This window comes from Chrysoperla carnea, chromosome 5, assembly GCF_905475395.1.
Source record: "Chrysoperla carnea chromosome 5, inChrCarn1.1, whole genome shotgun sequence".
NCBI lineage: Eukaryota > Metazoa > Arthropoda > Insecta > Neuroptera > Chrysopidae > Chrysoperla > Chrysoperla carnea.
This window is the reverse complement of record NC_058341.1, coordinates 25,068,588-25,084,807: the sequence shown is the minus strand read 5'-3', so window position 1 is coordinate 25,084,807 and position 16,220 is coordinate 25,068,588. Positions and strand designations below refer to the sequence as shown.

Genomic DNA, 16,220 nt, shown 5'->3' with positions numbered 1-16,220 from the left:
TTAATGTGAACTAGTTTAACCGCATTTAATTTATATTTTATTTGAAAATATTATTCATTAAAATGAATTTATGAATCATAAATCGGGAATTGTAATATGCAATTTTGTCTACGCAAACTTTTTTTTTCTTTCACATTTAACTCTGTGGGGTAGGTACTGGGCACTCGCACCAGTATCTCATAAACCGACAACCGGACTAATATTGATTTAAGGCTGGTTGAAGTATGATCAGCATCGAATGATAACATCGTATCAAAGTTGGATGTCAGATATTAAGCTAAGTTCGGTTTCCGGTACTCATCTAAACCTTCACCCAACTTTTTTTGCTAATACGAATTTTTATAGAAGCATTAACAATAAACTTGGATTATTAGTCTTGACCAAGGCTTGGGTAGGCACGGCATATTATGGCTTGTCAAACCAATTCTGATCCAACCTTGGACAAGGACTAGCAAACCAAGTCTAGCTTTATTAGCCTTGGTTAAGGGTTGGTAAATCAAGACTTGATTGTAAGTATTCGCCAAGGTTTGTGCCAAGCGATCAGATTAAATGCGATCAGATTTACCTATTTTGACAAGAATAAGTACTTCTTCAGACAGCTAAAACACGAGAATGATTTTTCAAAAATGCAAAAGAAAAAGGAAAAAGAGAAATTCTCGTCTCAAAGTTAAATTCCGTAAGAAATTTTGTTTGTGTTTGAGAAGCTATTATTAAAACACGTGTTAGAAAGAATATAAATTACGGTCACAGTTGAAAAGTATTTTTTTTAAATAAATTGAGAATCAATTTCAATAACACGAAATGAGTTTAGAAATAAAAAATTCTAATCATACAAATAAAGTTAAAATAAATCAGTAATATTTCTAAAAATAAATGCATAAATTAAATTTTCGTTAATTGATTTGTAACAGATTTTGAAAGAAATGAATAAAAAAAAAGTTTTTGGTGAAAGCAAAAACAATTTTTAATACAAATGAAAGATTACGTGTGAAAGATTTAGATTTTTTAATCTTATTTTTTTCTATCACGACTGCAGCGTTAACAGAGTTATATTAATTAAAGTGTTGTGTCATTATTTCATAATTATTTTTTGTTGTGTTTATAGATACAGATGATCAAAGCCTATTTGTAATACAATTATTTTTCAAATCGATTTGATTGATTGATTTGTAAGATTTGGGAAAAATGAAAACTGCTGAAGCATTTCATAAATATTATAATTAGGTTTCTATATGATTTGACCTTAGGAAAATAACAAGAGAGAGTGAACTATGAAAAATGAAACCCAATAATTTTTCGAAAGATCTCAATAATATTATATTATATTTCGAAATTCGGTAGGCGGTGTTTGGATAATCTACTAAATATTGAATGCTTTTACAGTGCACAACAATGATTTTTGACAAATAAACAAATGACGCAAGTATGTTAATTGATCAAATACTTTGTATGGTTTGATTAAATGCTTTTTTTATCCATAATAGAGCACACATTATGAATATAGATGGGACATTTATTTGTGATTAATAATTCGCTACTGGGCTTATGGCAGTAATTCACTGCGTGTAACAAAAAACAATAATTTTTTTTTAAATATACCTACATAGAGAAAAATTTTTTGCAATAGAAGTGATTTACATTGATTAGTTTGCGATCAAATTTTTTTAAGATTAAAATGAAAGCCTCATATTTACACTCCAACATTCGCTTTGAAACTTTTTCAGTTTTTAGCACAGTTTAATATATTTAACTTCCGTCTATTTACACCATATGTTCCGGTCCGTTCATAAAATCTTGCCGCAAAGAAGCAGCGTAGATAGCTTTAGGGCCAAACATCGAGAGAGCAAATTATCTATTATCTTTACTTCCTCATTGCACTTCCTACATTCTTACTTTAACCATCATTGTCATTTTCTAATCCTTGAAAAGACTCATTCTATTCAGACTAGGTTTTTCTCAATAACTCGAATTTTTCGTTTGAATGACTATCAGTATATTTCAAGGGATATTTTGGATACTTCCTGTTTTTTTTAGTTGCTACCAAAAATTCAAGAAGTTTAATTTCGCTTTTCAATAAGTGTGCCTATTTATTGCAAAGTATTCTAAAACATTTTGTGGCTTTTCATTGTGAAGCAGGGTTTCTATTATAATTATTCACTTCCAGATAATACGTTTGGAAAAATCAAACGTCAAGTAAACAAGTAAATTTTCCTTTAATTCTCACCGCTTCCACCAATTTTAGTAAAATACTCTTACTTAAATTGGATTTTTGAAATATGTTTGGAATAAAAATTGTTTTTGATAGGTGAAAAGCAGTGGATATTATCAGCATTTTTGTTACATTCTGTATTATAAAATGGCCTACGTGCAATTTTGACCTATCTTATTCATTGATGATCGCACATAAAGACGATCACCTTTGTAAAATAAATATTTGTATGTATTTTTATTATTTAATGATTGTAATAAATTATCTGTACCTGTAATAATCAAATAATCAAATTGATTTTTATATAAAAATTATTGATGCTCTTATAAAGGATACATACTTGAACACTATTTTTGGTCATGCAACAGCCATTAATCTATATATATATAAAATTTTATCTACTGGCATTTACCTACCACTATAAACAATTAATTCCGAAAATGTTTCAAAAATTCAATTACGTTCATATTATAATTAAATCTGTTGAGAATCACATTTTAAGTATTAAATTTTGAAATCGAAAAACATCTTATTTTTGAGACCTTTATTTGCGTTCAATAACATACAAAATACCCCTGCAAAATTCTTACAATTCTTATATTCTTATAATATCACTATGGTAAAAATTGATAGATATTGTGGATGCCTCAAAAAAAAAAAATTGGCGTACTATACGTTCTGCGAATAGTCAAGTAAGATTAAAGGCCGTTATAAAGAGAACCAGAATAATTTGAATTTTTCATTTATCTGACATGAAGTATACGATATACAACATTAGCCTCGCAAATTTCTTGACAAAAAACTATGATATTGTACAGTTATTTTCGTCGAATTTTATCTAGTTAATTGAATTCGATTCAAATCTTCAAATCGATGTTACACCTGCATTCAAAACAATATTTTTAAAATACAATAAATACTTTTTTTTTCTTAATCATATAACTAGGTTTAATGACCTCGTAAAAGTATTTGTTTTACTCACTCACTTAACTGTTATAACTGCAGTGGAAAAAAAATTCTTACAAATTATGGCAATTCAACATTCTTATAATTTATAAACACTAAACACCTACTCGCATTATTAAGTTTTATTCCATAAAAAATAATTTCTCTCAAATTTTTTTAAATATTAGTTTTATATGTATTGTTTATTTTGGGAAATTTTCCATATTTGTAGGTAAATTTTATAAACTTTAAAAGGTCTATTCTAACGGGAAACAGATTATTGAAACAAAAGATTTTTTGAAGTGAAGTTCTTGAGAAGTTGATCACACGTGGCCTTAAGGATTAAAATCCTAAATAGCGATCGGTTTTCGAGATAAAGAGGCTATACAACACTTCAGAAATTTTTTATCTGGTGTATGCAATACATGAAAAGACTTTTATTTTCTATTTTTTATTATCTATCCAACGATAAACCAAAAAATGCAAATAAAATTTCTATGCGAATAACTATTCTTGTAAATAATACTGAGAGGCGAAATTTTTTTTGTCAGTCAACCCATTGACTTTTGTCCGTAGGGGCCAATTATTGAGTATGTTTGAGCTGTGACCACGAATTTCCCAAAAACTTGTATTCTTAGGACTTTGTGTCAGTAGAGACTTAGAATTTACTCATCATGAACCATGAGAATTTTTCGCATATACATATATCTACTAAGGATCCTTTAACAAGGATTCTTTCGGGAATACAATGCAGACATTAATTATGAAAAAATACATTCATAAATTCAAAATAACTAGTAATTAAATATAAATAATAAATAAATTCTCCCAACAATTTCTTCAAATTTGGTGAATATCAAGCTTTTGGATTGTTTCAATAAATTTTGATAATTTAAGATTTGGTTCGAAAAAATTCTATTAGAGTAATTATTGCCTTCTAGAATCCAAAATTACTAAATTTAAAAAAGGCCTCTACTTGTCATTTCTTAGAAAAATGCCACAATTTAGAATAGATTATTATTATTAGCCAGATTCAATTACTTAGTTGCTATCATAATTTTCAATGATTGTCAGTAATGTCTATGTTTTTGTAAACTTACTATTATGAATAATTTTCTACAATAAAAAAATGAATTTATTCATTTAATTTGATTAAATTATCGTCATTTTTATACTAGTACTGTATATAGGGTGATCCGTATAAAATCAAAGACCAAGCTAGGTAAAATGGCGAGCCACTTAGCTAATTATTATAGAAAACGATTATCATTGAATATTTCTGTTCCTATCATAGTGATAGATAATTATACTGCAATATGAAGTGAAACTAGGTAGGCTCAATAACCTTCAGGCACATAACAAAAAAGCGTAAGAAGCTGGAAAAAAAAACCGGATATTGTTCTTTCTGGAGGGTCTTAAAAATATTTGAGTGGATCTCAAAACATTTTCTAAAACAATACATTGTGGTACACCAGATTGGATAGTTTCATTTTATATCAACAAACCGATTTCAATCAACCAACCTTTATAAAAATACATCAATCAAATGCTATCACGTGTGTATTATATGTCATTTTGTGTCGGCCTTCTCTAACAATATAATCACATCATATTTGACAAAAAAAACGAAAGTATTTTTTATGCAGTACACATATTGTTATGATTATAATTTTTATTGTATGTATTTATTTCATTAAATAAAAAAAAAACTTTCTAGTTAAAAATATAATTCATATTTGTGTTCTTCAATGGTAACAAATCTGCACAGTTCAGATATCAATAAATTAGACATACAAAAAGTTCTTTCAAGATTTATTACGATATAGGAATTGTTATTTTTAATTGTATTTTAAAAGTAACGTAACAAGATATTTTTTTATTATCAATTTTTATTTATTTAGATGTGTTGTTTCATAGATCTTTTCATAAGAAATAATAAAATAAGATCCGTTTATATAATATTTTGCTATTTTATCTCACTTTGCCCGGAAATAGATTACTAATTAGATTAATTATATAATTGGGGAAAGATTAAAGTTTTTATTTAAAATAGCAGCAGATAAATAACTAAAAATGTTAACAATAAAATACTCTGTAAATCATATTCTTGGGCTGAAATTACAGCAAATTCAGTAATATTTGTGATAATACGTTTGAAATAATTTTGTTTTCGAGAAATGAACTTTTTTGTGCCTAAACTTTTTATTCTTTCCTGGGATTGTATGAATAAGCGTTTGATCAATTTTGCAATCATTTCTTAGCTCTATGACTCAACTAGCATCATTTCAACAGGTTATCCTTTTCCATTTTCTAACCCCCTAACTAAAAAAAGGGGTGTTATAAGTTGGACCGCTATGTGTGTTTGTCTGTCTGTGGCATCGTAGCGCCTAAATGGGAGAACCGATTTTAATTTTTTTGGTTTCGTTTGAAAGGTAATTTAACGGAGAGTGTTCTTAGCTATGTTTCAAGTGCGAGTTTAGGGTTTCACACCCGAACAAAACAAATAAATTGGCGACGATCTTCAAACTGCTTTACGGAATAAGGTAATTTAATGGACAGTGTTCTTATATATGTTTCAAGTGCGAGTTTAGGGTTCCGTACTCCAAAAATTTGTCGGGGGTTTTTAAAATTTTGTAAATTTCACTTGTTGAACTGTTATATTAAGTTGACGGGGAAGCAGATACATAGAAACATGAGTTTTTACTAAAAGAAACCTATCGATGGGGAAAACGAAATAGTGTTATTAAAATTTTTTTTCTCACATTATATTATGAGTACAGAAAAATCAACCTGGCAGTTTTAACTTTCTCAAAAATTTGTTTACGATTAGATTTTGAATAATAAAGGATAGAGTATATAATTATTGTCAATATTTGTTGAAAACATGTCAGTGTTTCTTGAAAACAATTAACTTTGTTATGTTCAATAAAATAAGAAGTAAAAAATTAATTAATTTTAACAGATTTTTTGTGTGTGTTTTCTAGGAACGATTTGTCAACTTACATAAACAAATTTGAAAAATATTCAAAGTCAGGTAAGATTTAAAATTGTGTGACATTGTTTTTCATAAAACTAACTATTGATAGGCATAATATTTGGATAAAATAGAAAAAGATTTGAAAACAAGGTGCTCTTGTTAAGTAAGTACTTTTATGTACATAAAAAACATATGTTTTTTATTTTGTAAAATAATTATCATTATAAATTAAAATAAGTACCTACCGACCAAAACTATTCATATTTTAAGCCGACCACGTAAAATGTAAGTAGATTTCTATGTTAAATGATCGCATAATAATATAATAATAAAAGTGTACGAATAGAGACATAAAAATATTTCTACTTACACAGTCACACATATTATATAGCAATAATATTATTTACGATTACTAGCAGATACCCACTCGCTTTGCTAGACAATTTCTCTTTTAAAAACAAAGACTATCACGTTATAGCCCTCACTTATCCTCAATTTTGTTCACAATTTTATGGATTTTAATTTTTTGAAAATGAAGTTTGGCCCATGGTACTCGCTGACATTGTAACTTTCTATAGGCCTAATCATTAAATTAACCTGATTTTTATACTTTTTGGATCAAAATTACCCCATCCACTGAGTTTCATCAAATTACAAAACAAATTTTTTTTTGGGTTTTTCACGATTTTATCAAAGGGGTATCCCTTAAAAAAATTGCAAAAAATCGATAAATTTGTTTTATCTCCAATTTCAATAAAACTCTGTATATAAGGTAATTTTAACCCAAAAAGTACAAAAATTGGGTGCATTTGATGACTGGTCGAATAATTTTTGAGATACGGACTAAATTCGATCCAAATATTGCGATATCTCAGAATGTGATATAAAAATCGGACGAGCCGCCATTAGCTATTTAAAATGCATATCATAGCTACCGAAATAATTTTCATATTAACAAAATTATATGGATAACATTTAACTCAATGGTCACTACATTAAGGGACGAAAATAAAGGTATTCATTAAAAAACAGATCTTTATTTCTTTTAGTATGAGGCGCTAAAGTTAATACTAAATTTTATTTGTCCGTTCCTATACAGAATGTTCGATTTACAGCAAGGCATACAAATATCACGAGTATGACAGAATACATGCGTTAAGCAATGCATCTAAGTGAGAGGTATTATAATGCATCTAAGTTGAGATAGTTGTAAGACGCTTGGAGAGCGGGAGTTTCTTAGTTGAATAGATGAACTACAACAGATAAGCCACGATACAAGTCACTTTTACAATTTCATATAACACCTATAATACCTTTTACTTAGATGCATTGCTTAACGTATGTCCTCTGTTATACTCGTGATATTTATATGCCTAGATGTAAATCGAACATTCTGTATAATTATATGCAAAGAATGTTTACTTAGTTGGCAGTAAAAATCATTCTAATTATACACCCTATCATTGAATAATTGTAAATTTAAACGATTTTAATGTTCATAGACGTACACTTCCATTAAATACGAATAGTATAGCTAGCTCAATTATATACTTAACTTATACACCTTATGTATTACACAAATCTGACCTAGTTTAAATTCGATTACGCGTATTGAATATGTATGTATGTATGTATGTATGTGTGTGTGTGTGTGTGTGTGTGGATGCAGTAGAATTAATAGTTAGATACTTGTTGTTGGTCACTGTAATAATATATTATGGTTTTGTAGTCAATCAAGTATTCTATTACTATTTTTAAGTCATATAAAATATAAGATATAAATAACATTAAATCTAGGTGCAATATCGACTTCTAAATATTGATGTCACATCGTTATTGACTCTTTTTTTACTCTTCATTAATTAAGTAGATTTGTAAAATTCAAATTGCTATTGTCTATTAGACCAGGAGATGTACTCGCTTATTCCTCAGAGAATACTTAAAAAAAGTTCAAAAAACTAAAAGGTCGACGACTATAAAATCACGCTTTAAAAATAATGAAAACAAGAAAATATTTTCATCTGAAATTGTTATGATAAGTAAAATCGTCATTACAGTCGGGGGATCTCTAAGATTAAATGAAAAGTTTTCCAAAGTAATGACGATTTTACTTATCATAACAATTTCCAATGAAAATATTTTTTTAAATTTTTTATTTCTTTTAGAGCGGTTTTGGTTTTTTAAACTTTTTTTTTTATTCAAATTATTTTGAGGTTATAATTTTATGATAAAGTACAAATTATTTTAAGTAAAGTAGAGTTCACGCCTTTATGTCCTCCAGAGGTCACTATATTTAATGTAACGTCACATAACCTATAACCAGCGGACGATCAAGATGTTTTCAACGATATTTCATTTGTGAAATTATGATAAGTGGATATAGTAGAATAGAAGGAATAAAAATTGAAGTTCACGGTTCAAAAAAACTCAATAGCTAAGGGACAATTTTATACGTCAACAACAATTAAAAGATTAAAAGATCGTTTACGTTTTCGTTTTCTTTCCATCCATAATCAATGAAATTGATACATATGGACGAAACTATTCTCTATGTCTTTAAGTATGAGTAAAAACCGTGTTAAGTTCGGTTAAACACCCTATACAAAAAATTTCAATTTAAAATAAAATTAATTTAATTAATTTAAGATATCTGTAATTGAAATTCGTGAAGGCTCTCTCTCTGTCTATTAATTATTTTATAACATTATAAAATATATATTATATAATCAAAATAATTACGCAAAAATTGTTGCGATGTCATGACCCATAGCCATATGTACAACCTTACGTAATATAATTTATGTTTAGAGATAATTAAATTAACAATGTTGGAGTTTTTTCTCTTTATAGATTGGTTATCAAAATCAAACTGAAAAAAGTGAAGGCAAAATAATTTAGGAAGAGTTTTTACAGACGCATACAGCGGTTCAAAAAATTAACAGGCGCAGGTCATTAAACAGTGTTAAATATTATAGCTATTATATTTGCGGTTAACAGTGAATATATGTATGTTTATGGTGTAGTTGTTTCATGGAGTTTGAGTCAAATCTTAGCGAAATAGTATATTCATTTTCTAAATTAAACAGAGTTTATTCTTGGAGCGTTTATTTCCTATATGACAGAAAATTACAATAAATTCGAAAAATAATGCGAAAATGCAAAAGGTATATACGAAAAAAAGTGCATCGGTAAATTTAAGCGAAATCAGTTGCCATCCGATATAAATTTTGTTAGCGTGTTCTCACATCAGATAAAACTTTTGAATGAAATAATTATTCAAGGAGATATTAACCGCAATTGTTTCTTTTGTATTTAATTTAGTATTCCGTTTCAATATAGTAATATTTATAAAATAATCATTTTCTTAACATCAATCGGCTATCAAACTTATCGTTAAAAGAGATAAACGATATTTGGACATATTAAAATATCTTTTTTTTTGTAAATCTTATGAAAATCTCCCTTTTTTGAACTTAAATTGCACTTGCGACTAAAAGATCAACAGAGCCATGTGCCTACGTGTGTACCTTATCTGCTATAGTCGAAGGATTTGTGAAGGAATTTTAGATCCCATCTATATAGTATTTAGTTTCTTTTTTATTTTTTTCGCTTAAATATATTACAGAATCATTAATGCTAGAGTATTTTACATCACTTATCTACTGCATTTTTTACTTAGAAACTAAGACATTTTTACATAATTATTCAATGCAACAAACTAAATAAATATATTTACATTGATTTATCGTATATTTAACACTCTTAATGAATCTAGATAAAAGTATTTTATAAAGTTATCGTCATGCCTACCTACTTTCTTAATAATTTTTAGTTTCCGTTTATTCGGTGTTAGAAATGGTCCCAGAACCGTCAATAACAATATTTTATCTTCAATTATTTATTTCACAAATTATTATCAGAAATTTTTGGGGAGTATTTTTGGTAAAATGAATGTGATTTAGATAAAAATAGTGTTCCTGAGAGATCTATTGTATCTCTGTGTTTTTATTTTCAAGATCAGATTCCACCTTTTTCTCAAATTCTTTTACATATTTAGTTTTTCACGCCTCATAAAAGACACATTCAACAAAATAAAATAATTTTAATAATTTAAATAGCTAATCAAGAAAGATAATTTTACTTATTTAGAAAGCTAAACAAAATATTCTTACATGAACACTTATTTTTACGACCAGGTAGAATTGTCGGCATAACATATCAAAAATTCTCACTTGAATAACTTGAATAACACAAAAATCGAATATACTTTTAATAACTTTTTCTTACAGCTTTTTTACCATTTTTTTTTATAAGAAAATTATGATTTTGTTTGACAGATTTTATAATTAAACCAAATTCATTAGAACAAACCATACCTACTTGGATCGTATTTCAAGGTAATCCACATTTTTATGATTGATACCACCATAAGCAAACAAAATTAATGAAGTATTAAAAATTATTATTATTATCATAGGTAATTATTCTAGTGGTAAAAAAATTTATTGTTTGTCAATAGAATAATTGCATGATTTACCCATCATTTTCAAATTTATCGTGCTGAGTTTTGAAATTTAAAATTCTAATCGGCGGCCATAATAAATCCAAGAGGTAACAAAATTAAGTGTGATTTTAAATAGGTGAACATATTTCGAATGAAGAAATTGAACTATATTAAAACATGTTTTCCTAATACTAATTTAAACAATGGCAGCGGGTTTCGCACTGCGGATTACGCACGGATCGAGCTAGTTGTAAATACAGTTATAAAAACTGTAGCGTGGATTATCGGTTTTTCTGTTATTCTGATATAGGAAGATACATAACTGAATAATAAATGCAGAAATAATAGGAAATGAAAAACTATTTTTTCACTTCTTATTCGATTATAATATATACTCTTCCAGATTCACAGAACGGGCGTCCCACACGTTCACACTCCCAATCTTGTGGCAAAAATATTTCTTAATATGGATTTGCCTGCTAAATTGAAAATTTTCCAGGCGCTGTGAAAGAAAACTGTTGTTGGACTATCACGTGCCCAGTTTTAGATTCCGGATTGTGACTTTTGACTGATTGATTTTGATGATCAATAGTATAATATATTTATATTTTAAAGCTTTAAATATAAATATTATCAACTATATGTGTTGGCAAAAATTTCAATAGAAAAAAACATAATGATTTATTGTCCTTCACTTATTCTTAATGCCATTTATTTAAATAATATAAAATAATGAATAATAAAATCCTAAACAAATTATATTTATAAATTTCTCAGTTTTGAGTCACTTATATTTGCACAAAGTTATTAACTTAAGAATTAAATAAATGATTTTTATATTCAAACATTGAACGATACTTTTTTGCACGAAGTAAGCAGTTTGAACAATAGGTTTTGTAAGGGTAAAAAAAGCGTACGGAACACGTCAAACTATATAAACTTAGATTTTATTAATAAATAATGATATAAAATTTATCACAATAAGTTTATCGTCGTTAATCACCAACTTAACGAAAACCCCCGATAATTGCCATGTATTCTCAAAAGGAATTGTATTCTTGAACAGAAGACTAATTTCAATTTGTCTTCAAGAAGTCTTGCTAATTTATTACTGTTTGTTTTTGTTTCCTTTTAATCATGTATACGATATTTATTTAGATGATCTCGATTATAATTGATGATTTTTAATATGATACATACCGCGTAAACTAAGTATTGACAAATATCTTTGGAATTCCATGCATTTTATACCATCGTATAGCCTCTATTCCATCCGATGGTATAATATCTATGTATTTATTTTCACTATCCAAATATCTACTATCTCAAATTTTTATTTTTAATTGTTTACCGAGCAAGTTTTTTTACATATATGAGTATGCATTCGACGTGGCGCCGTATATTGAATTTATGACTCAAGTTTTCGTGACGGATTTCACTTTTATAATATTATTATTACTACGAATGAAATCATTTACTTTTTCGGTGAATAATAGAAAATATATTGAGTAATAATCATTGGTATCAAAATTCAAGGATAAGTTCTAAAAATTAAATAGTTGAGTTTATTAATTACAAATATAAAATCAGGTTTTTTTTTTTTAATTTAAGTATAATAACTAAGTATATATTTACTTACAAACTGGTATTGTGTATTATTTTAACAAAGTAAATATTTAATTAAACATTAGGATAATTACCTAAATGTTTATAATATTACAAATATAAATTGGTGTTTACAGTAATTGTGGTCATAGTTTTCAATAATGCGATCTTCTATATTATTCTGGAAATTATTCAGAATTGAGGAAATTTGAGTGTGTTTAGTATTTTCTTATTTGGAGTTAGATGTGAAAAAGTATTGTATTTCTGGTTTCGTTACGTATTGTCTCCCAATTTTATTATTGTTTGGGACCCAAAACGTCTACATTCCCACTTGAAGAAGGAGGGGAGGATTGTTTACATTCTACAAGGAAATGGCTATGCATTTTTAGAATCTGGATATTGTCTCATTCTTCCAACACTTTTCTTGTAATTGTTTTTACCATAAAATGGATAAAACAAATTTAAGCCTTTTTAATTTCCGATTAGTTGTGTTTTTTTTAAATGAACATTTTACGTGGAATGTTTGCGTGTTAGAATTGCCGAAGGCTGAAGCATAGAATGCTGAATCAATTGTATTTGAAGATTGCAATCTATATGTGCTTTCACCCAATAAGAAAAACAAAGTTCATCTACGTCAAAGTCCTTCATGGAAAATTTTAAAAGGTGGAAAATTCTACTGCTATTATAAACGTATAAGTTTGTTATGGATGGTTGGATATAAGATGTTTGTTACGCTTTCACGCAAAATCTACTGGACGGATTTAGAAAATATGCTATGTTTTATCTTGCTTCGATAACGGTGACCATTTCTTTTTTGACAATACGAAGATATTCTTAAACAATTATACTTATACATTCTAAACTAATGCGCATACTATTTTGTGAGCGTACAAGCCCCGTAGCCGATGGCCGTCTAATTGCGCAAGATATGCTGAGTCGAAGTGGTTTGAAATTAAGCATATAGTGGTTTTGTCTTAAAGTTGGAATTGTGTATATGGCGAGTTTTATGAAGGAGGCATATGTGAGTGCAAAGGGGCATAAGAGAAGGGTATCACGTGATAATTTTTTTTTGAAGTCTTTGTTTGGCAAGTTAAAATTGCCCAGAGATTTTTATCAAATGTGCTCAATATGGAAAGATATATATTACATTTAAAGAATAGATCTTAAATTTTTTCATGTATTGTTTAAAAATCCATTTTTCAGTAAAACAATCTATTAGTGTAGGTTTTTAAAAAATTTAATCGTTCGTATTATATGTTTCAAATTATATTAACTAATTTTTTAAAATTAAAATAACTTAAAAATTCCTCAAAACACGACACCAATAATTAACAGTATTCTTTTTCAATTTTCACAGCAGCGGAAAATACGGGTACACTCACATACTCGAACGAAAATAATAAAAGATCATCTTTTCAAACGTAGCAACCAACAAATTTAGGATTAGTATATTTGGAGTTCGAAGAATATTCTAAATTATCTAAATTATTATTAAAAGGAAACAAATGCAGTTTAAATAAAATTTCTTTTCACTTTTGGAACAGCGCACTGTTTTGTTTTTTAATAGGAAATGGGTTAAGAAATCGAGGTGTGATAATTACGTGATAAACTTGAAAATAATATATACAATAATTTTAATTACAATTTAAATCATTATAGTAAATACATAATGATCTAATTTTAACAATAATTAGACCATTACATTAACGAAACATTATTTTTATTTGGGTTTGTTTTGTCTCATAATATTTTGCTCGAACATAAATAGTCGATCTTATGTCATTTGATGCATTTTTAATATGCACTTCGCAAAAATTAAACTGCGTTTTTTTTTATAAGTTACTTTTTTTAACCTTGATTCTTTGAACTTATATTTTACAGCTAAATAAGCAAGCTTGAGGATGTATAATAGATACATTAAGTAAGCTTAAATAGAAAGCCATTTGAAGAAGGGAAAAAATTTTTACGCTTATCCTGACGCACCACGCAAATCACGTCTCTTTTTATAAACTGTTACACTTTGTCACTAAAATCGGTGCTGTTTCTCAACTTTTCCACTATCGACACTTTTTTCCCGTTCTTATCTATAGTTGATAATTGCGACATTTCTTAATGAATGTAAGCAAATAATATTTTTGTTTTTAAAAAATAATATTTTTTTATTTGATTTGAATAAAAATAATAATTTTTGATAATAAAAAAATTTCAGTTTCATTTTTTTAAAATTACATAATATTTTTATTTGATTAAATTATTTTTATATCATACATTAAATCAAAATAACTATTATTATAAATTATTCTTATTATAATTTTACTTAATTTATTTAAAATTTAATATTAAGCAGTTTCTATTTTTTATTAAATTATTTTATTATTGTGATTAATTATTGTATTTAAATAATTTTATTTTATTCATTTAACTCTCAAGTAGACAAAACAAACCTATGGTTATTATTTAAAATATAAAAATTATTTTCTTTTAATAAATCATTAACTGTTAAACTTAAAAAGTGTATTTTTTATAATAGAGAAGGGCATTTGAAGGACAGAAAGACACAATAATTATTATTTATTTACGATTCAAAAAAAGAAAAACATAAGGAAACTTTAATTCTTCAAATTAAAAACGTTTCATTCATTTAAAATCTACGAAGCCACACGAACCAATGAGACCTGATTTTATGTAAAGAGTTCCCTTAAATTTTTAATTTAATACAGTAGAACCTCGATAAGTTAAAGTTCAAGGGAAACACAAAATATTTTAAGTTATAGAGGTTTTAAGTTATCAAGGGTCTATGTTAGGTAAAGGTTAATATAGAGGTATGTACATGTTTCTATGTACCCTAGTTAATATAGAGGTATGTACATGTTTCTATGTAGTTACTGAGGGCCTATACAGAGATTATTTATTTAAGTTATAGAGGTTGCGTATTTTAAGTTATAGAGGTTTTGGGCTCTGATGGGAAGGGAACATAGTCTTTTTTGAAGTAACAGAGGTTTTTATGTTACCGAGGTTTAAGTTATCGAGGTTCTACTGTATTATATATTTAGTCTTAACTGTGTATTTCTATACCTTAAATGTGATTTTGCAGTTCGACAAGAGCCAAAATCGGCCGCATCGTTTTTAAACTTTATAGATTCGTTACAATTTCAGATCAAACACAATTTCGCTAATTCTTTTTTTGTTGTTTTAATTATTGTCAGGAGTAGTTTGTATCAAAGAAAAAACTAAGGAAGTTGAAGGCAACATTAAAATTTAAGAAAAAATATTAAATGCAATAAATGGTGGAAACGCATATAAATAATGCATTATATTATCTTATTATGCCATTATGTATTTATTTGCGCTCCCACCATAGTTATCTACAATTGTGAACAGATATTTGAATAGTATTAAGCCAGGCCGATGGCCTGCCCAAGAGATTGTATTAAGATTCGTGTTTAGCAGCGGGCTAAGCAAGGGGTGGGCTTAATGAACATAGCGGGCGGGCTAAGCATAGTATAGCTATTATTGAATTAGAGCTGTAGGTTAATGAAGATGAATAATCACTGATCAATAGTTACAATTAGATACAAGTTCATCGGGTCATCCAGAGGTATCGATATCGAATTAAATATTCAATTTAAGACAGAACAACGTCCGTTTGGTCAGCTAGTATTTAATACTATCTCAACGGATGTATTTTGTCTAATTTAACATTCTAATTATAATAAGTTGATACCCGACCATAATTCACTCTTATAGTTGTTATCTTCACTTGTTACTATAAGTTTTTGAAATGTATATTTTGAAATGTAGACTGATTTGCATTAACAACGAACATTGAACAAAATTTGAATGTTCAAATAATTATGATAATGATATGACACACAGTAATAGCCATGATAAACGTGAATTAAAAATCACGTGTAATAAAAAATTAATATCAATCCATATGAATTAGTAAAAAACAGGTTTCATTTTTGTAATTTTTATGT

At 27.4% G+C, this 16,220-nt stretch overlaps 1 protein-coding gene and 1 long non-coding RNA gene across 4 annotated transcripts in view; one reads left to right on the top strand and one right to left on the bottom strand.

The window, feature by feature from the left end:
* LOC123300367 overlaps positions 1–16,220 on the top strand; it is a 91,047-nt gene that overhangs the window by 13,679 nt on the left and 61,148 nt on the right. Inside the window, exon 2 of the long non-coding RNA XR_006535382.1 lies at positions 6,139–6,188. This is a non-coding gene — a long non-coding RNA (uncharacterized LOC123300367). The remainder of the gene's footprint in view (positions 1–6,138; positions 6,189–16,220) is intronic.
* Positions 1–16,220, bottom strand: part of LOC123300364 (scavenger receptor class B member 1) — a 98,086-nt gene that overhangs the window by 21,295 nt on the left and 60,571 nt on the right. The gene's annotated exons all lie outside the window — the stretch shown is intronic.